Source organism: Myxine glutinosa, chromosome 14 (genome assembly GCF_964187855.1).
Source record: "Myxine glutinosa chromosome 14, kmMyxGlut1.1, whole genome shotgun sequence".
In the NCBI taxonomy this organism is placed as follows: Eukaryota; Metazoa; Chordata; class Myxini; order Myxiniformes; family Myxinidae; genus Myxine; species Myxine glutinosa.
This window is the reverse complement of record NC_136274.1, coordinates 52487234-52509857: the sequence shown is the minus strand read 5'-3', so window position 1 is coordinate 52509857 and position 22624 is coordinate 52487234. Positions and strand designations below refer to the sequence as shown.

The following is a 22624-nucleotide window of genomic DNA, read 5'->3' as shown; positions in this document are numbered from 1 at the left end:
CTATATATGCCTACCCAACCGACATAACAATATATAATTTTAAAAGGTTATTCTAGCTAAACAGTTGTATTGGCTCCGCCTATTAGGGATGAGCTTAGCAAAGCTACAGCCCCCTACATCTCCATAGGATTGTATTCCAGCCAATACCGGGAAGATTTTTTTTTTTTTTTTTGTATACAAGATCGAGGCTCATGAAAGAGCGAACATTAATCACACAGAAAGACAAACCGACACATAAAACAAATAACATCGGGAGCGGTAGACAAGATGGGGAGAGAGGGGGAAGGACACAAACACAACATTTGAGAGCAGGGACCGAGAGACATGGAGACATTGAGAGATCTGTGGGAGGGAGAGGGCTTTGGGGGGGGGGGGGGAGGAATGGGAAGGGGGAGGGGGTGGGAGAGGTATAAAACATATGGACACTGCCAGGACTTCCAGGAAAGAAGTTGGAATTTCAAACAAGGTGGATCTGGGGTGAATTAGTGGGGGTAGAAAAGATCAAGGTTTTGGATGGGGGAAGATTAGAGATGGTGGTGAACAGCTGTTTTAAAGACCTGGAGGGAGGAGTGGGATTGAAGGGAGTGTGGGAGTTTGTTCCGGAGGCGGGAGAAAAGAGGAATGAAAGAGTGAAGGTGAGCAGAGAGTCGAGATTTCGGCAGTTTAACCATCAGAGGGTTGCTGGCAGATCTTGTGACACCTGTAGGAATATTTGGGGGACAGAGCACAGAGAGAGCTGGGGGAGCAAGGCCGGAGAGGAGTCGGTAGAAGATAGAAAGACCACCTACCTGCCTGCGGTGAGTGAGTGAAAGACCCTCAGAGATAGCTTCATCGCGGGAGATTCCTATGATTCTGAAAGCTTTGGTTTCAACAGCGTGAAGCCGAGCTAGGTGTGAGGCAGGAGCACCAGCCCATAGGGGAGAACAGTATTCCATTGAGCTGCGGATGAAAGCCTTGTATGTGGTGAGGAGCTCAGGTGTGCCGAGGAAGGACTTCGCACGATGGAGGATGCCCAGTCAGCGACTGGCTTTGGAGGCCAGCTTGGAAATGTGGTTTTCCCAAGAAAGATCATGGCAGATAGTGAGACCCAAAAGCTTGAGCGACAGAACTTATTGGAGAGGATTGTTGAGAAAGTAGATGGGAGGGTTGTCCAGTCGATCTTTTCGGAGAGACATAGTAAGAGTGTGAGATTTGTCAGGATTGAAAGACATGTTCCACTTGTTTGACCAGTCTGTGATTTTCTCCAGGTCTTCAGAGAGCGAGGAGGCTGCAGACTGCCGATCTGAGGGAAGAGGAATGGAGCGGCAGAGAGTGGAGTCATCAGCAAAGAGATAGAGAGGATTTTCCAGAGTCGGAGAGATCATTGATAAAGACCAGAAAAAGCACAGGGTCCAGCACACTGCCTTGGGGAACTCCAGCCTGAACAGGAAGGGGAGATGAGAGAAATCCATTCAGGGCCACACGTTGACTACGACCAGAGAGGAAGTCCGCAAGCCATGCATGGAGATTTCCATGGATACCATAGGAGGAGAGTTTGGTGAGCAGAGCTGGGTGCCAGGCCGTATCGAAGGCACGTGATATGTCAAGGGAGACAGCTCTGATTTCCTGTTTGGCATTGAGGACCTCCATCCATTGTTGAGACAGCAGAAGCAGCATGTCCAGAGTAGAGTGACCTGGTCTGAAACCAAATTGATGATCGGAGATCAAGCCATTGGAGAAGAGGAAAGATTTCATATCCGAAGCAATGATGGATTCCATGACTTTGCTGATAATTGGGAGCAGGCTGATTGGTCTGTAGTTGCAAGGATCTGTTTTTGCACCTTTTTTGTGTAAAGCGGTAATGTTTGCTGATTTCCAGGATGCTGGCAGATGACCTTGAGCAAAAGATCGGGTGAAAAGAACAGAGAGAGGGTGGGATAGAGCGGCAGAGCAGGATTTTAGGACCCGTGGGCTGATGCCGTCTGGTCCAGTTGCAGAATCAGAGTCGAGGTTAGACAAAAACTCCTCCACCTTGTCAGGAGAAAAGGACACAGAGTCCAGGAGCAGTTGGGTTCGACTGGGAAAGTTGGGAACAGAGAGAGATGGGTTTGGGACTAAAGATTTTGAGGCAAACACAGAGTTGAGGCATTCGGCTTTGTCACGTGCGATGTCAACTGTGTGGCCATTTGAGGTAAGGGAGGGGATGGAGGGGGAACAAACACCAGAAACGGATTTGACCAGACGCCACCAGGATTTGGAGGAAGGAGACAGGTTTGAGAGTTCATTCTTGAGTGAGGAGAGATAGTGCTTCCTGGCACTCCTGAGGGTAGACACACACTTGTTCCGAGCTTGGTGGAAGGAACTGAGATTGCCTTCAGTTGGATTCGCCTTCCAAGAGGCAAAGGCAAGTTGTTTCAGGGCAACTGCCTCACCACAAGATTCAGTGTACCATGGATGGGAGGAAGGGTAAGACAACTGAAGACGAGATGGGATAAATCTGTGCATGAGAGAGAGCAGTTTGCTTTGGAAGAATTCCCAGGAAGAATTGATGTCAGAGGCAGTGGAGATGGGAGACCAATCCAGACGATTGATGGCTGCTTGAAGACCGTCCCAGTCGGCCTGAGTGAAATGCCAGACTCGTCGACGCTGAGGAGGCTCTCTGAGAATGGCCATAGAGATGTCCACTTTGACAAGCACATGATCAGAAGAACCGATTGGAGCAGAAGAAGAGCAGCAGACATTAGCAGGGAAGTTTGTCATAACCAAGTCTAGAAGAGAAGATACTCCATTGGCTGAGATCCGGGTCGGGAAATTGACAGATTGTGTCAATCCCAGTGAGTCACAGAAGTCCTTTGCTGAGGTGCCATGACTGGTGAGAGAGGAACCCACACCTAACCAGGTGGCATGATGACAGTTGAAGTCACCACATATGAGGAAGAGAGAGTTGGGATGAGTGGATAGAAGTTGGTCCATGTTGTCAGACAGTGAAATGTAAATTGAGTCATCACTGTTTGGGGGACGGTACAGAACACATATGAACAAAAGGTGGGAGCGGAGAGGAAGCCGTAGCCAGAGGTACTCCTGGGGGTGAGGAGGAGAGAGGGCAGTGCAAGGAGAGTGAGGAAGAGAGTTTTTGATAAAGATAGCCACCCCACCACCAGGACGAGGCTCAGGTCTATCATACCGGAGGAGGGAGTAACCAGGAAGAGATATTAAGGAATCAGAGACATCTTGAAGGAGGAAAGTCTCTGTTAAGCAGATCAAGTCTGGATTGTCAGAAGCAACCTGTATGGAGAGATCAGTCAGGTTTGAGCGAAGGCCCCGGATGTTTGAGGTCCATACCGTTAATGAAGAGAGAGGGGGAGCATCGGGTACAGGACAGGGGAGGGGAGGAGTAGGGTAAGATGAAGGATGAGAGGGGGAGGTAGGGGGAGCAGTTGATAGTGTGTCAGAGATTACAGAAGAGTTCCAATAAAGGGAAGGATGAGGAGGATGAAAGGTTTGATGGTGAAGGGATGAGGCACAGTGAGGGGTTGTTTGAGGGGGGGGGGGGCAGAGGAAAGTAGAAGGTTGGGGTGGGGTGGAGGTATGAGATAGAAGGTAGACGAAGTGGGGAGGAGGCAGCTTTGAGGAGGAGGGGGGAGGAGGGAGAATTGGAGAGGAATGGTATGGGGGGAGATTTGAATGGGAGGGGTTGGGGGGCAGTTTTGAAGGGGAGGAGTGAGGGGGGAGTTTAGGAGGGGAGGGGTAAGGGGGGAGTTTAGGAGGGGAGGGGCAAGTGGGGAGTTTAGGAGAGTAGGGGCAAGGGGGGGGGATTTGGAGGGGAGGGGCAAGGGGGGAGTTTATGAGGGGAAGGGCAAGGGGGGAGTTCAGGAGTGGAGGGGAAAGGGGGGGGATTTGGAGGGGAGGGGCAAGGGGGAAGTTTAGGAGGGGAAGGGCAAGGGGGGAGTTCAGGAGTGGAGGGGCAAGGGGGGAGTTTAGGAGTGGAGGGGCAAGGGGGGAGTTTAGGAGTGTAGGACTGTAGGTGCAAGGGGGGGGATTTGGAGGGGAGGGGCAAGAGGGGAGTTTAGAAAGTGGATGATTAATGAAAGACGAACATTGATAACAAATTGGGTTTGTTGTGATTTTCAAGTTAGCAATCCGATTCAGAACGATGGAGGAGGGGTGGAATGAATGTGAATTTAGACCATGTAGTGAGGGAGACGTATAAGAGATTGAATTTCTTTTTTTTGACGTGGAATGAGTTGGAGAGGAAATTGAGAAAAGCCTTTTAAATAGGAAGAAAAACAGCGTGTTGTAATATACCACTGAATAAAACACTGCAGGGGAAAGTTTAAACATATTTAAATAATATTTAAACAGAACCGTAAACAATCTTATATGCACAAAATACCAACGGGGGGAGGGCCGAGAGGGACCACCACGAGTCACTTGAACAGGGCAAAAGGTGGATGGCAAGGAGATAATAGGGGCGGGGCGAACAGCACACCTGGACAGAAAGTACAGGATGAGACAACAGCACATGTGGAGAAAGGAAAATAAATGTTTTTGGTTATTTTATTAATTTATTTATTTTGGGGGGGGGGGGGGGGGGGTTAAAACGTTAGACAAAGAGTATTATGTTCGGGGTAGAAGGGAAAAAACTAATAGCCAAGCAAAACACGATGTAGGGGACTTAAGTTAACAAACACCGACGGAGGTACAAGGCCGCACACGAGGAGCAGAACACGATTAATTAATTACGAGTTACAGGAAATTCAAACCAAAACTAACTATAAACAAACAATAACGCATGGACGATAAAATAACGAGTTGAAATTTGACAAACACACAAATGAAAAAATAACCGCTTTGGATGCCCGGAGAGAACCAAGCCTCAAGGTCGGAAGCTTCAACAACTAGGCCGCGTGGCACGAAATACTCGACTATTTTTTTACAGGTATGAAAGATTAACACCGATAAATCTTCGGAGGGACACGCAAAAGGTACACACACGTAAGATAAATCCAGTTTCGACAAAAATACAAATGTGACAATTACTTAACTTCGAGCATGCGTGAAGATCGTGGAACAGCTTCGAAAAACCGTGACCGCCCCGACAAGATCTCAAGATAATTGCGAGATCAAGATCTCAATCTCAAGATCGCGAGATCTCAAGATAATTTAAATCTCAATTTTTATAGACCAATCCACCCCGAAGAGGGAACATCCACGGACACATGTTTCAGGGTTGTTGGCCTTCGTCAGTGTGGAGAAGAACCCTCTCCCTGGAGGGAACTAGTAAAACCCTACAAGACATCAAGTCGAGATCAGACTCCATTACTGTTAATGTGTGGCAAGCACAAACAGGTTAATGCATGGCAGGCATTTCCTGTTGGTCAGGATGCATGCAGCATTGCAGCAATAGCTGGTGTGCCACTTGCTTCCTGGTACCCACTATCACAGATATCGCCTTAATGCATCGGGTCATCCCACTGCCCCCACTGTCGGTGCGGTACCTTCTACCCTCTGTCCAGGGCCGGATTAAGACACCCTCGGGCCCTGGGCACTGCATTTATAAAAACCCTCCCTCCACCTCCCTACTCCCCCCTTGTATTGACAAAAAAAAAGATTCAAATTTATTGAAATACCGATTACATTGGGTGGTGGTACATCATTTCTGTGATCAATCTTGTCAGAAGTTTTATGTTGTTGGTAGACATGTTATTGGATGATATTTTGTGAGGTAGTTGAGTTTCTTTTGATTTTGGGATGAGGAAGGTGTTGCCTTCTGTGAGCCATTCTTCCATTCATAGTTAAAAACTGCCTCTCTGGGATTTCATCAAACTGGGAAATAATCACACAATAAAACAATAATAATTCATGATGAAATCTCAAGTTATAAATACTAAAGTAAATAAATCCTTGTTTATTGACAAAATATACAATTACAGCTGGACGACATATTGGTTGTAAAATAAGTTGCAAAAGTAAAGGTAATTGGTTGTAAAAACGACGTATATTTGCCAACATTTGCAATTGCATGTAAAAGTGATGACGTCACCAGCCGACGGTGGGCCGACGTTGGCCCTAAAGGACAAAACCCCATCGACCTAACGTCGGAGCTGGCGTTGGCCCAAAGGCGATGTGTTAGTTGGGTTTTTTTTTTGGTTTTTTTAATCACACATTTAGCACTTTCCTATACTATAATATAATTTATAAGGGTTGTTGCTCACCATGATGCACTCTATACCCCACCATAAGCGTTGTGGTACACTGCCAGTAAATCACTAAAAACCAGAGACCGGACTGAGCTGTGAGGGAATCGGTGAAATACTGAAAATGGGAGAAGCGGGGGAAGGAGGATATGAGGAACGGGGGAACTCTCACGAGATTGAAGATTGTGAATGGACCTACAGTCTTTCAACACCTTCACCGTGCTAATAAGTAATAATTACAACCAATGACAACTTGGATCCTAAGGTCCTGAGTTTGAATCCCGTTCAGCTGTTGAATTAATACCAGGTGAGGTTGACTCAGCCTGTCATCCTTCCGAGGTCGGCAAAATGAATACCAGGGTACTGGGTCCTCTCTCAAGGAGGTTGGTGGCAGGATTTGCACTCCGGCCGCCGTAAAACACCTCATTCCATAACACATAGTGGTGTGTGTGTCGGGGCAGTGCTGAGGAGTTGTCCAAGGATGCAGCAACGTGCTGATCCAGCATACGCTCCCATATATACAGTCACGTGAAAAAGTAAGTACACCCCATGTAAAGTTTTGACTTTTTCAACATATTTCAACATACAGCTATTTGATCTTCATTTCAACAATATTGATAGATAAAGGTGATATAATACAGGGTGTTTCAAAAAGATGGACCCAATTTCAAAGCAGTATATTTCACGATGGCAACATGTTACAATTACACAAAAAGTTACAAACGGTTTAATGAGTTATCAAGTTTTACTAACCATTTTATAAATGCTCTATGTGCCCTCCACCTGCTGCAAGGACAACATCGAGACGATAGTTGAATTCGTCCCAAACGTCTCTCAGAGTGTCTTCTTTCACTGAAGTCACCGCTGCCGTGATTCTGTTTTTGAAGTCATCCAGATTAGTCGCTAATGGTGGCACAAAAACACGGTCTTTGACGTGTCCCCACAAGAAAAAGTCACAGGGTGTAATGTCTGGGGATCTTGGGAGCCAAGAGTGTAGTGCCAAGTCTTGGGGTCCCGTGCGACCTATCCAACGTTGAGGCAGTGTGTCATTTAGAAAACGTCGAACCTGCAGGTGCCAATGTGGCGGTGCTCCATCTTGCTGAAAAATGAAGTCATCGGAATCTTCATTAAGTTGTGGAAAGAGCCAGTTCTGCAGCATTTCGAGATAGGTTTGCCCTGTAACTGTTTTTCCCTCGAAAAAGAAAGGGCCATAAACCTTTATTTGAGAAACGGCACAAAACACGTTCATTTTCGGGGAATCACGCTCATGCTCTACAGTTTCGTGTGGATTCTCTAGTCCCCATATGCGCATATTGTGACGGTTAACTTTACCGCTTAGATGAAACGTTGCTTCATCACTAAAAATCAAACGCGGTAAGACGCTGTCGTCTTCCATGTTCTGTAACATCGCATCACTAAATTCTACATGCTTTCCTTTGTCACCTGTACGAAGAGCCTGTACCAGTTGCAACCGGTATGGCCTCAGGATTTAACATCGCCTTAACACACGCCAGACAGTCGTATGAGGGATCGCAAGTTCTCGGCTGGCACGACGAGTGGACTTGCGCGGGCTACGCAGAAAACTCTCTTGAATTCTTCTCACGTTTTCCTCTGAAGTGCGTGGTCGCCCTGGGCTCTTCCCCTAACATAAACAGCCTGTTTCCTCAAATTGTCGGTACCAACGACGAATGCTCTTTGGCATTGGCGGATCAATGCCAAAACACCGTTGAAACGCATCCTGCACCGCAATTACGGATTCAGTCTTGCTGAAATGCAGAACGCAAAACGCCTTGTGTTGCAGGGTCGCCATCTTGCGAACGACTGAGGCGAGAGGCTGTTGGTGCGCTGGGAGAGCCATCTAGCGGTGGTCATTTGAAACTCTGTGCCCTGCGCTTTCAAGTGGTAAGAGGTTCATTTATGGGCAGTTCATGGTTGCAGAGATATAGCGATTTCAAATCAGGTCCATCTTTTTGAAACACCCTGCATAACAAATATCATGAAACATTTACATTTTGTAGTCCATTGTATAATTTAAATAAACATAAATGCAAATTTGGCATGTGGAAAAAGTAAGTACACCCCTACATTTATCACTACTTCAAATACCTAAAATTAGAATCAGGTGAATTCATTCATTGAATGAATGAATGAATTCATTCATTCATTCAGAATCAGGTGCACCAGATCAGGTGCAATTGATTAGAACATCGTTAGAGAGGATCTTGGAGGAACCTGTCTTATTTAAACCTCAGACATTTAGTTTGGTTTGCTCTTTGTTGTTGAAATGTGCGGCGTCACCATGCCTAGATCAAAAGAGCTCTCCGAGACCTTCAGAAAGAAGGGTTTTAGATGCCTACGAGTCTGGGAATGGATTTAAAAAGATCTCCAAACAATTTGAAATCAATCATTCGACTGTCCGGAAAATCATCAACAAGTGGAGAAGATTCCAAACAACTGCCAACCTGTTCAGGCCAGGTCGCCCCAGCAAGTTCAGCCTGAGAGCAGACCGCAAGATGCTGAAAGAAGTCTCGCATAACTCCAGAATGTCATCATGGAACCTACAGGTAGCTCTTGCCACTGTTGATGTCAAAGTACACGAGTCTACCATTGGAAAGAGGCTGCACAAATTTGATCTACATGGGAGGTGTGCCAGGAGGAAACCTTTGCTGTCCAGAAAGAACATCAGGGCAAGACTAAAGTTTGCCAATGAACACCTAAGCAAAGACCAGCACTTCTGGAACAATGTGCTCTGGACAGATGAGTCAAAGGTAGAGCTATTTACTAAAGTTTGCCAATGAACACCTAAGCAAAGACCAGCACTTCTGGAACAATGTGCTCTGGACAGATGAGTCAAAGGTAGAGCTATTTGGCCACAGTTCCAGAAGACAAGTTTGGCGAAAACCAAAGACAGCATTTGACCACAAGAACCTGATACCAAATGTAAAGCATGGTGGTGGAAATATTATGGTTTGGGGCAGCTTTGCTGCATCAGGGTCTGGGCAGCTCACCATCATAGAATCCACTATGAATTCTTCATTGTACCAGAGGGTGTTTGAGGATAATGTGAGGCCATCTGTCGGAAAGTTGAAGCTCAACCGAAGGTGGACCTTGCAACATGACAATGACCCTAAACATACCAGTAAATCCACCAAGGAATGGCTGAAAATAAAGAAATGGAGGGTTCTGGAATGGCCAAGTCAAAGCCCGGATCTAGATCCCATCGAGATGTTGTGGGGGGATTTGAAATGAGCTGTGCATGCAAGAAACCCCTCAAACATCGCACAGCTGAAAAAATTCTGCATGGAGGAGTGGGCAAAAATTTCTCCCAGTCGATGTCAGAGACTGGTAGACAGTTATAAGAAACGCCTACTTGAGGTTGTTTCTGCCAAAGGGGGCAATACCACCGATTAGAGCCAAGTTTGTACTTACTTTTTCCACATGCGAAATTTGCATTTATGTTTATTTAAATTTTTCAATGGACTGCAAAATGTAAATGTTTCATGATATTTGTTATATTATATCACCTTTATCTATCAATATTGTTAAAATGAAGATCAAATAGCTGTATGTTGAAATATGTTGAAAAAGTCAAAACTTTACATGGGGTGTACTTAGTTTTTCACGTGACTGTATATACAGTATGTATGTGTGTGTGTGTGTGTGTGTGTGTGTGTGTGTGTGTGTGTGTGTGTGTGTGTATGTATATATATATATATATATATATACAGTGGAACCTTGACTTACGAGTTTAATTCGTTCCGTGACCGAGCTCGTAACTCAAATTGCTCGTATCTCAAATCAAATTTCCCCATTGAAATGCATTGAAATGCTATTAATCCGTTCCAGCCCGCCAAAAACCACACCAATTTTTTTTTTAATATACAGTATATATAAAAATATCTCGCGCTTTATATTTCACCTGTATGCAGCATACAAGTTGGCAGGATGGCCTGGACTGGAGGTACGCACACTTGACTCTAAAGTCTAAACTGTCCAGCCTGGGTTTGAATCCCGACCCAGCTATAACCTGTCATGGGTGAATCACAGGCAGGGTGATTCATCAATGGGTGTACCGCTAAACTGGGCGCCCCGTTTGCGTCCCATTAGTTGTTGGATGTTAAGGATCTCACCGTGTTTTCCACAAAGAGAAGGCGAGCTATCGCCGGCACTCTGAACAAGTTGTGGCCTGGCATGCTCTTCTCCTCTGCCGTTATATACGTCCTCCTCGGCACCTCGCTCATGTTTTTCGACGATTGCGTGTTTTATATCCAAGCACAAGTTTTATATAAAACACGACGATTGCGTGTTTTATATCCACAAGTTGTGGCCTGGCATGCTCTTCTCCTCTGCCGTTATATACGTCCTCCTCGACACCTCGCTCATGTTTTTCGACGATTGCGTGTTTTATATCCAAGCACATCATCCTCTTCTTCTTCTCAGTACCGTGTTTTCCACAAAGAGAAGGCGAGCTATCGCCGGCATTCTGAACAAGTTGTGGCCTGGCATGCTCTTCTCCTCTGCCGTTATATACGTCCTCCTCGGCACCTCACTCATGTTTTTCGACGATTGCGTGTTTTATATCCAAGCACAAGTTTTATATAAAACACGACGATTGCGTGTTTTATATCCACAAGTTGTGGCCTGGCATGCTCTTCTCCTCTGCCGTTATATACGTCCTCCTCGACACCTCGCTCATGTTTTTCGACGATTGCGTGTTTTATATCCAAGCACATCATCCTCTTCTTCTTCTCAGCACTGCACTTGCCACTCACTTTCTTAGGCCCCATGGTTAAAACTAAGAAATTTTCCGAAATAACCAAAATGCGAAAACAAAAATGCAGCGCTATACGACAGAGATACGTACTGTACTTGCACGGCAAGATAACCACGTGACCAGAACCCACCTGGCGGCGTAAACTCGAAATAACCAAAATGCGAAAACAAAAATGCAGCGCTATACGACAGAGATACGTACTGTACTTGCACGGCAAGATAACCACGTGACCAGAACCCACCTGGCGGCGTAAACTCGAAATAACCAAAATGCGAAAACAAAAATGCAGCGCTATACGACAGAGATACTGTACTTGCACGGCAAGATAACCACGTGACCGGGTGGCGAAAGCTCGTAACTCGGATCTCGGCTCGCATCTCAAAGCAATAAACCGCCCGAGCGACGGCTCGTATCTCGAAAAACTCGTAAGTTGGGGCACTCGTAAGTCAAGGTTCCACTGTATATATATATATATATATATATAATTATATATATATATATAATTATATATATATATATATAATTATATATATATATATATAATTATAATTATATATATATAATTATATATATATATATATATATATATATCTATCTATCTATCTATCTATCTATCTATATATATATATATATATATATATATATATATATATATATATATATATATATATATATATATATACTGAAACGCAAAAGAAACTTACCACCTTTGAAACCTTTAAATATCAACAATAACACTGCGTGTAGTAAATGTGTGAACTTATTTGTGGACAATAGTGTCCTCACTGTCAGACAAAACGGTCACGGATGGTCACTTGAACCTTCAATGGTCACTTCATAGCACAGCTGTTGAACAGCCGTTTTGACTGTCAGTGATTAGCCAAGGGGTACGGGATGATTTTAATGAGCTGCACATGATGTCTTGATATTGGCTTTAAAAAGGCCAGTGCAAAATGGGCATTTCAATCAACATGCCACGATTGTCAAGGGATCAACGGCAGCGTGCCCTGGGCATGCTGCAGGGTGGACTGAGCTACCGTGAGGTGGCACGTCGCCTTGGCTGTTCACACCAGACTATATCGGCCCTGGTGGACAGAGACACCCTCCACAACTCTGCAGATGACAGACCTCGATCAGGGAGGCCAAGAGTCACCACTGCAAGGCAGGACAGGCAGATGGTCCGAAGTCACCTGCGGGATCGATTCAGTCCAGCATCCCGCACTGCGGCAGAAACTCCGGGGCTTGCAAAGCCACGGTTCTCCAATGATACTGCACGAAGACGACTGCATGACTATGGTCTGACTGCCAGAAGACTATACAGAGCAAAAGAAACTTACCACTTGTTTGAAATGTAATAAAATTGTAACAGTTCAAAATAAAACAAACCAACAATTGCTAATTGAAACATTGGCATTTTATTGATGACATGTCAAGTTTTTGACCAAGATACACCATCTCATCAGTTTCTTCTACAGTACAGAACAGCACAGGGTCCAATGTCAGTCCTCTTTCAATGGCGTGTGTGGCCACCATTGTTTTGGATACAGGCAGTGCATCATCGGCGTATACTGCCTACCAGTCTTTGGATGGATTGCTGCTGGATTCTGTCCCACTCAGTCCTCAATGTCTGAAGCAGCCCTGCCCGTGTCCTGGCCCTGCCAACTACGCGTCTCCCAAGCTCATCCCACAGGTGCTCTATAGGATTCAGGTCAGGGGCGAGCACAGGCCACTGCATGGTGTTGATGTTCTCGCCTTGGAGAAATGCAGTGGTAAAGCGAGCAGCATGGGGACGAGCGTTGTCATGCTGAAAGGTTCTCAGTTCTGGGTGGTCTAGCAGGAATGGCAGCAGATGAGGTCGCAGGATGTTATCCACATACCGCTGGGCGTTAAGATTCCCATCCACAACCACCAGTGGCGTCCTGTACCGGCCTGATACGGCGGCCCACACCAGCACACTTGGGCCACCCCACCTGTTGGCTTGACGCACGCAACAATCGGCATATCGCTCGCCAGTTCTTCTCCAGACACGCTCACGCCCATCAGGACTGTCCACACAGAACCTTGACTCATCGCTGAAAGCGACCTCGTTCCACTGCGCCAAGGTCCACCGCTGATGCTGCTGGCACCATCTCTGTCGGTTGCGGTGATGGGCAGCCGTCATCACGGGGCCTCTGTATCGTCTTCTGGCAGTCAGACCATAGTCATGCAGTCGTCTTCGTGCAGTATCATTGGAGATCCGTGGGTTTGCACGCCCCGGAGTTTCTGCCAGAGTGCGGGATGCTGGACGGAATCGATCCCGCAGGTGACTTCGGACCATCTGCCTGTCCTGCCTTGCAGTGGTGACTCTTGGCCTCCCTGATCGAGGTCTGTCATCTGCAGAGTTGTGGAGGGTGTCTCTGTCCACCAGGGCCGATATCGTCTGGTGTGAACAGCCAAGGCGACGTGCCACCTCACGGTAGCTCAGTCCGCCTTGCAGCATGCCCAGGGCACGCAGCCGTTGATCCCTTGACAATCGTGGCATGTTGATTGAAATGCCCATTTTGCACTGGCCTTTTTAAAGCCAATATCAAGACATCACGTGCAGCTCATTAAAATCATCCCGTACCCCTTGGCTAATCACTGACAGTCAAAACGGCTGTTCAACAGCTGTGCTATGAAGTGACCATTGAAGGTTCAAGTGACCATCGTGACCGTTTTGTCTGACAGTGAGGACACTATTGTCCACAAATAAGTTCACACATTTACTACACGCAGTGTTATTGTTGATATTTAAAGGTTTCAAAGGTGGTAAGTTTCTTTTGCGTTTCAGTATATATATATATATATATATATATATATATATATATATATATGGTATCTGTAATCTGGTTCTCCAACCTAATGAGCGGACAGCATGACGTCATCGCCATGCATGTCCGCATTGCCTGCAAAGCTCCAGAGGAACCATCCAGCAGTGCGTCATTATGGATTATAAATTCAGATACTGTCACAAGTGCATGCAAAACTCACAGTTATCGACCTGGTTTCGCCCTTGTTGGGGCTTCATCAGGGCAACGCAGTGAGGCTTTCCATACACTTGTAACTCTGTGAACCTTTCGGTTTTTATATCAGTCACTATGCGACCTTCATATCATCAGTGGAGAACCGCCAGCAAGGTGTCCCATACAGCTGTTGCTGCACCTTGCTGGGAGCGATAAGCACCGCCTGCCACACGGTAACGTTATCTCTGGTATCCACTCATCATATGGAGTCGACCTGGTTGCGGTTGGGAGTTACTAATAATGGTATCTGTAATCTGGTTCTCCAACCTAATGAGCGGACAGCATGCTCCAACCCAACCGCGATGATGTCATGCTGTCCGCTCATTAGGTTGGAGAACCAGATTACAGATACCATTATTAGTAACTCCCAACCGCAACCAGGTCGACTCCATATGATGAGTGGATACCAGAGATAACGTTACCGTGTGGCAGGCGGTGCTTATCGCTCCCAGCAAGGTGCAGCAGCAGCTGTATGGGACACCTTGCTGGCGGTTCTCCACTGATGATATGAAGGTCGCATAGTGACTGATATATATATATATATATATATATATATATATATATATATATATATATATACATATATATATACATATATATATACATATATATATACATATATATATACATATACATATACATATATATATATATATATATATATATATATATATATATATATATATATATATATATATATATATATATATATATATATATATATATATATAAAAATAAATAAAAGAAAGTTTTCGTTTGCTTGTTTGTTTGTCTGCGCAAGCTAATCTCCTGAACGGCGAAAGATAGGAGGAAACCTCCAATACAAAAAATGTTGGGACGGGCCCGGGAAAGTTATAGGCGAGGTGGCGAGGCCGGGCGAGGCCCACCTCGGCCGGGCTGGGCCCATTTCACAATTAAAAGCTGAGCTGAATTATAGTAGTCAATCGTCTACGGCCACGAGTAAAAGCTGAATTATAGTAGTAAATTGATTCAAAAAGAACTAAAAATGTTGGGACGGGCCCCGGGAAGGTTATAGGCTAGGTTACGAGGCCGGTTGAGGCCGCTTCGGCCGAGCTGGGTCCATTTCACAATTAAAAGCTGAGCTGAATTATAGTAGTCAAACTTCTACGGCCGCGAGTAAAATCTGAATTATAGTAGTAAATTCATTCAAAAAGAACCATGGCAACGCCGGGTGCTTTCGGCTAGTATACACACACATATATATATATTGTTGCGGATTTGAGAATTCTGTGTTTTTTTTTCTATTGTTGTAAGTGTAATGAATCTTGTTGTAAATATCACCCTCCGTAGTGTAAAGGTCAAAGGTCGTCGTCCTAGTTAATCCATATACATGCACGTAGCAAATCATATACCTTTCAATAGTTATTTCTTATTCTATGTAGTTTAAGGCTCTGTCTCCCATTAGTTGACTCTGCATTGCATCGCTTGAAAGAAGATAGTTCCCCTTTCAATTGCAAAGCCTCCATTTCCAACTGAATAGCCTTCATTTCCAACTGCATTATTGCCAGCCTTCCTTTCCAACTGCATTATTGCCAGCCTTCCTTTCCAACTGCATTTGCCACCATTACGGCGTGGTCAGCTCGGGGAAGAGGGGCGTTGCCCGCCCCTCGTCATGACAAGGTGGAGCCAGCGAGCCCCCACCAGCCAATCAGGGCTGGTGAGATACGATCCTGGGCGTGGCGCGGCTTGATCGCGACGCGCCTTATAAAAGGGGGTGGGGAAGGATTGCGGGGGAGAGATGCGTCAGATGCGGCAGATGAACTTTGAACCACCGCAGCTTGAACCACCACAGCTTGAACCACCGCAGCTTTAACCACCGCAGCTTTGAGCTTTAACATCGGTTCGACCCGCGGCCGCGAAGCAACGCCGCTCGAGGAGGGTCGGCGGCTGCTCACCTCGAGCACACACCAACCGGACCCGCATCCTTCCCGCCTTGTGATACCACCTCGTCAGTCCAGCCATCCACCTCCAGCTGAACCTTCCTCTCCTTCCCGACATTCGTTCCTGCCTTCATTCCCCCGTGTAAGTCTGATTGTCGTCCGTCTTTTATGTTGTCCTGGGGTTAAGTAAGACTGTTTAGTATGAGCTAGAAATTGCTCTGTGTCCTTCTGGTCCTTCCCTCCTTCTGTAAATTATTTTCTTTTCTTTCCTTCTCCTTGGTTCTTTTGATTGTGTAAATAATAGTGAGTAATAAATTATATTTGTATTTCCTACCTTCGTTCTTCTTCTTCATGCTCGTCCGGTCGTCTTTGTGTTTCCCCATTGAAAACCTGTGGCGCGATTTTGGCCAACGTTTCAGGATCGGGTTTAGTCTCTGCTAATGGTTCGTGCCGCAGTTGCTAAACCACTCGGCAATTAACATCTGTCCGCGGTCGCTAACGAGGTTGCGCCGCTGCCTCTCCGGAGGGAGCTGTGCAACTTCAGGACTCACATCGGTCAGTCAAAAACAAAGGGGATTAATCCCCCCTTCTTAAGGGGAAAAAGGCCGACGTAGAGATCCGCAACAATATATATATATATTGTTGTGGACATGAGAATTGTGTTCTTTTTATTGTGTAAAATATCACCCTCCTTCCTCCATTTGTTGTGTATAAAGGTCAACGGTCGTTCCCGTAGTTATTCCATATACAGACTTGGCATTTAATATGGAATATATTTTTTTTTCTTGACTTGGGTTTACTTTCTTAACTCAGTATATCAATCTGGTGAGTTTCTTTTACACTTTGGTGATTTATTTGTTAAAAGAACCATGTCACTGATTGTCTGTCACAGCAAGAAGTCAACAACAGGATTATATCACAGGTGGCATGGCAAAATGTACGGACAGGTGCATTTGATGATTGGCTTCACAGTCTGGTATACAAGGGTTGTTGCGTTCTGTATTAGCGGAAAACAACTGCTGCAGGTCTCAAAAAGTTATTGCCGCTTCCTCTGGAGATGGTCCGTCAACTCGACAATGCTGTTTGTCATGGAGTGGTGGCTTTACGAAATTACGGCATGAAACAGCGTGCTATTGCTCGGCAGTATGGCATCACTCAAGGTCAGGTGTCAAAGATCCTGAAACGAAATGCTCAGAGGGGTGTCCCTACTCCAATACCGAGGCCAGGATGTCCTGCAGAACCACAAGGAGGGATGATCGCCAGCTGCACCGGTTCGTCCGCAATGGCCGTACCAAGTCAGCTAATCGGCTTGGGGCTGAGTGGCAGCAACTGACAAATGTGCCTGTATCCAGAAGGCGAGTCAACCAACGACTGGTTCAAGCAGGCTATCGTGCCAGGCGTCCCCTGAGAAAGCCACGCCTGACCAGACAACACCGCCAGCGCCGATTGCAGTGGGCCAGAGAGCACCGTCAATGGCAGCCAGGACACTGGAATCATGTGATCTTCAGTGACGAGTCTAAATTTCTGGTCTATCGTCAAGATGGCCACGTCCGAGTGCGCAGACAAGTGCATGAAGCCTACAACAAAGATTGTATAGTGCCAAGAGTCCAAGCTGGAGTTGGTGGGGTGACCGTTTGGGCTGCTTTTCATGCAGGGGGCAAAACTGACCTGGTTGTTCTGAATGTAAACCTGAACCAGTTCAAGTACAGGGCCATTCTGGAAGAAACATTGCTTCCATTTGCTCGTGCAGCCTTTCGAGGAAACTTTGTCTTCCAAGATGACAATGCACGGCCTCATCGTGCTCGCATGATCCAACACTTTCTTGCTGAACGTGGTGCAGAGCATATGGAGTGGCCTGCCATGTCCCCGGATATGAATCCGATAGAGAACTTGTGGGCAGAATTAACGCGTCAAATCGACCACTTGGACCAGCAGCCGACCTCTGTGCGTGAATTGCAGCAGGCTATTGTCACTGCATGGCAAGCGATTCCTGTCCAAACCATGGCAAATCTCGTGAACAGCATGCCTCAACGTGTACGTGCTCTCCTGAATGCTCGTGGGGGTTACACGAAGTACTGAACTGTAATTTTACTGTCCGTAATCCCAGTCGTAATTTAACTTTAGTTTTTGTTAAAAAAAAATTGGGCTAATGTGCAAAATAAAGAGATATTTCTGGAAAACGTACAAAAGTTTAACACAGTACTGTCCATCAATTGAGTTCGATATCAGTTTACATCACTTTCAAGGATCAATTTATTTGTTTCGAAATGTCAAATGTGGTTTTTGTTTCTTTTAAAGGTCACATTAACAAAATCTAGAATAATTTCAACATAATTCCAATGAACTTTTGGTTCTAAGACATCTTGAAAAGTAAGTTCACCCCCACAAAAAAAATATTCCATATTAAATGCCAAGTCTGTACAATCACGTAGCAAATCATAGATCTCCCTGTTCAGTAGTTATCTCCTTATTATGTGTATTAGATTAAGGCTGTGTCTTCCATTAATTGAAACTCCATTGCACCGAATTCAAACAAGGTAGATTCCCTTCACATTCCCCTTTCGTCAATTGCCAACTGCATTGGGCGGTTTGCTGCATTCCACTGCTGCTGTGGGGTTGTGGTTTTTCGCTGCAAGACTCCATTAGCCACGAGGTCATCTCGGAGCAGAAGGTGGGAGGAGTCGGCCCAGCGCCGGGAACAAGGCGTGGCCTTGCCAACGCCTCCTCTAAGGGCGGGATCGGTGAGCCCTCGCGACCAATCAGGGCCGAGGCGAGCTCACCGATGGGCGTGTCCTGGAGGCCGGCGGCTTGATCGCCCGAGGCGTTACATAAGCGCGCGCGGAAGCCTTTGAGAGGAGTCCAGAGAGCAAGCATAAAGAGTCCTGAGAGTTGCGTCAGAGAAACGGCAGAGCAGAGAGAGAGAACCCGTCACGCCAAACCCCCCCTCCCACCCCCCCCCCCCCCAGCAACTTAGACTCCACCAAGCAGTGTTGGCTCCACCAGCAGCTTTGACTCCACCAAGTAGTGTTGGCTCCACCAGGCAGCTACGACCCGTTACCCCGCGGGAACCAGGATCGGTGGCATCGGTGGCATCGGTGGCCGTCGAGGTCCAGCCCGACGTCCCGTGCGGGATCAAGCCCGAACCATCTGCCCCAGCTGAACCTTCCTCTCTCCTTCCAGTCCTTCATTCCTGCCATTCCATCCTTCTGTGTACGTGAGTTTGTTCTGTGTGTCTTGTCCTGGGGTATAAGTTAAGCCTGTTTAGTTAAGCTAGAAATTGCTCTGTGTCCTTCTGGTCCGTCCCTCTTTCTGCCATTATTTTATTATCCTTCCTTCTTCCTTGGTTTCTTTAATTGTGTAAATAGATACAAATAAATCATATTCGTATTTCCTACCTTTGTTCTGCTTCTTCACATCCATGTCGTCTTAGTGATTTCCTTCATTGAATACCTGTGGCACGATTTGGCCAACGTTCAAGGATCGGGTCTAGTTTCTGTTAATAGTTCGTGCCGCGGTTGCTAAAACCGCTCGGCAATTAACATCTGTCCACGGTATGAGCGGGGCTGTGCACCGGCCTTTCCGGAGGTCGCTGGGCAGCGTCAGGGACCACGTCGGTCAGTTATAGAAGAGGGGATTAATCCCCCCTCTAAGGGGAACAGAGGCCGACGTTAGGTTCCGTAACAATCTATATATATATATATATACATACATATATATGACAACTTCACTATTCCATTTACCGAATGCAATGCATGCTCAGAGGCCATCCAATTATCACGTACACAAGCATGGCAGTTAGCTGATAGACAATGAATAAAAGTAGAGTCGAACAAAGGTAAGGTTTGAGGGCCACCCAAGATGAAGGGGATGCGCAGTGATCCTAGGGCATCATTGTTACTGGGAATGCCATTGTGCGCTCACTCTTCCATAAGCCTAGACATTTTATCCAAAAAGAAATGTAGTCAAGTAAACCTCTGAACATATAGCATGCTTGCAGACTATTCACACATTTCTCAATTTCGGTACGACACCATTCATGATTTTGATGAATAATTATGGTAAAAGGGATGCTCAATTTTAATTGTTGTGAAGGAACTATTTTACAGAAAAAAATAGAATATTTCACGATTGAAAAATCTATTTAATAGTAAAATCATGTTCAAGTAACAGAAATAACTGTCCCCTACAGGATAACCTAAAGAAAACATTTGTTCAAAGCAATGTTCTCAGCCCTGAAAATAAAAATAGAACTCACCTCATTTCAAAATAAATAAATAAAACCAGTCCACAAATCAAAAAACTTCTGGTCACAGCAGGTCATGATGACAAGGGTTCAGTTGGGATGACAGCTTTGCTTAGAGGGCAGCTTTCACCTCATTTCCATAAAAAAGTGACCCAACGCAAATCCGAACAATGAAGGTTCTTTTTTCTTCTTCTTCTTCTTCTTATGAAACCCACATCGAGGGTCAACCCAAGTTTAGCAAGAACACCGTTTTTGTGTAATGCGAGCTTTCAATGGATGGGGGCGATTCCTTCCCGGCATGCCTTGCAGGGAAAGTCACACTCATTTGTTTATGAATGAATGAAAATAACAAAAGGTTGGTACTATTGCCTTACATCCGCCAATTCCTAGTATTCTTTGGATAGTTGTTTGCTGAAAATAATGCCACGAGAACATGAGAGCATGAAGAAACCAGAAGCTAGCCTGCGCATCCCCCAGGCAAGAGTTAAATGTCGAAGTCAACACTTGATAAGTCTGGGATGCGACACATACTTCCGCGTATCCCATTTTGTTTCGATTTGAGAAAGGATGTGCAAAAAATAAAAACCCGGAGCAGTTTGTAATGCTAATTTGAGTTGGATAAATGAACAGGGGGATGCAGTATCAGGGTTGAGTCGAGTCGAGCATGGGAATGAGGCAATACTCGCCCTTGAGAGGTCTCATCCAATTTATATTCCCGACGGGACAAAAAAGAATCCCGTCACCCTGATGCTCCCATAAGCAGGGGGTCATATCAAACGAATACGTCATCGTTCGGTGGGTACGTTGAGTCGACATGCCCTGTAGGGTGGCCTGTTAAATTCCTGCCCTGATATACAATGGATTATTGCGTGCCGGCGGCTGCAGCTTTAGAAATTATTCAAACCAACAGGCAATCGCTGCATATTACATTCCCCGAGTTGCTTTGAGCCTCGTTTCTCAAGTTTCCCAGCGGAAGGATGGACGTGACTACATTAGCTGAGTCTGCTGACGTGCCAACGGAATCGAAATAGCGAAGAACTTTCTTTCTGGTGGAGCTTCGAAGCAGCCACCACTTTTGCAGCACACAAATCACACAGTCCTCACGAAGTGGTGAGGCACATTTAGCGGCGAATAAAACCAGGCGAAAGGAGCAAAGCAATACGTGTAATAAATACACGAGGAGTGAAGAGGGGGGGAGCGGGGAGCTGAGTAGTGAAGAGCAAAGTGTTAGGCGTGCAGAAAAGTTTTCTTTTTCATGCATGAGTTACGGCTGACGGAAGAGATAACGGGCCGAGAGGGCCGAGGAAGGCCAAGAGAGGACGTGAATCGAAAAGAGTGATGGCGACGAGTAGGTTGTGCAGGTTTGAGCAGCATTCTTTCACTCTGAACAAAGAGAGACAAAAGGGTTGTGCATGAGCATGATGTTGTTGCTGCCCCCAAAATGGCACCTTTTATCCCCATCACGTGTGCTTCGCATATCATGTGTGTGTCTGATGCAATAATAAGAAATGGGGTTTGCGTGGACCCAGGCTTTCAAAACAAGTGCACACAAGGCATGGGAGATTGAAAAATCGTGGGTCTTCAACAATTTTATAAACTCCACCATTTTCACCTCCGCCACCGAAGGTTATGCATCCACCCCTGTTTGTCTGTTTGTTTGTGAGCAGGATATCTCGAAATGTTATGGACGGATTCTGATTAAATTTCGTGGACAAGTTGCGAGTGTAACAAGGACGGATTCAATAGATTTGAGTTGAGATCTGGATCCGAACACTGCACTATAATTTTTGAAGTGATTCTTCACCATTGAGACATTTGTCCAAAAACGATATTTAAAAAAAACAAAAAACACCTTTAGAGGCCATTTTTCCCCGCAAAGCGGGGGTTGGCCTTTTCCGGGGACCGTGGTTGTTGTTGTTCTTTGGTCCCCTTTTTGAAGCAATGTTTTACGGCCGGATGCCCTTCCTGCCGCCAACCCTTTTTTGTCGCCTTTTTTACGTACTCAATTAGTCGACCTCGGAAGGATGACACAGGCTGAGTCAACCCCCCTGGCGTTAATTCAGCGATCGACCGGGATTCGAACCCAGGATCCTAGGATCCTAAGCCGGCACCCTAGCCGCTAGCCCAACACCAGGGCCAAAAACGATATATAGCACGATATTTCAAAAAGTTGTGGACGGATAATGACAAAACTTGGTGGATGAGCTGGCTAGGTGACAAGAACAAGCTGATTAGATTTTGATTAAAGCCCGGAAGCAGATCCGTCCCATCAGTGGGATACAAAATGTAAACTGTTCAGCCTGGCGAAGGTATACACCCTACCAAATGCCGTTCTACTTTTTCCTGTTTTTTTTTTTTGCTTTTATATTTAGTCGTAACATTTCTGCTTCTTCCACAGTTTTTCCTTCCCCTTTTGTGATTGAGAGTTCGCACCTGTATCCAGCTTGTTCACCCAATGTGTCCACCTCCTCTCTCCTCCCCTTGCTCTC

The 22624-nt window shown here is 45.8% G+C and overlaps 1 protein-coding gene across 4 annotated transcripts in view; it reads right to left on the bottom strand.

Moving 5' to 3' along the window:
- Positions 1–22624, bottom strand: part of LOC137439256 (connector enhancer of kinase suppressor of ras 2) — a 231786-nt gene that overhangs the window by 15828 nt on the left and 193334 nt on the right. The window lies entirely within an intron of this gene.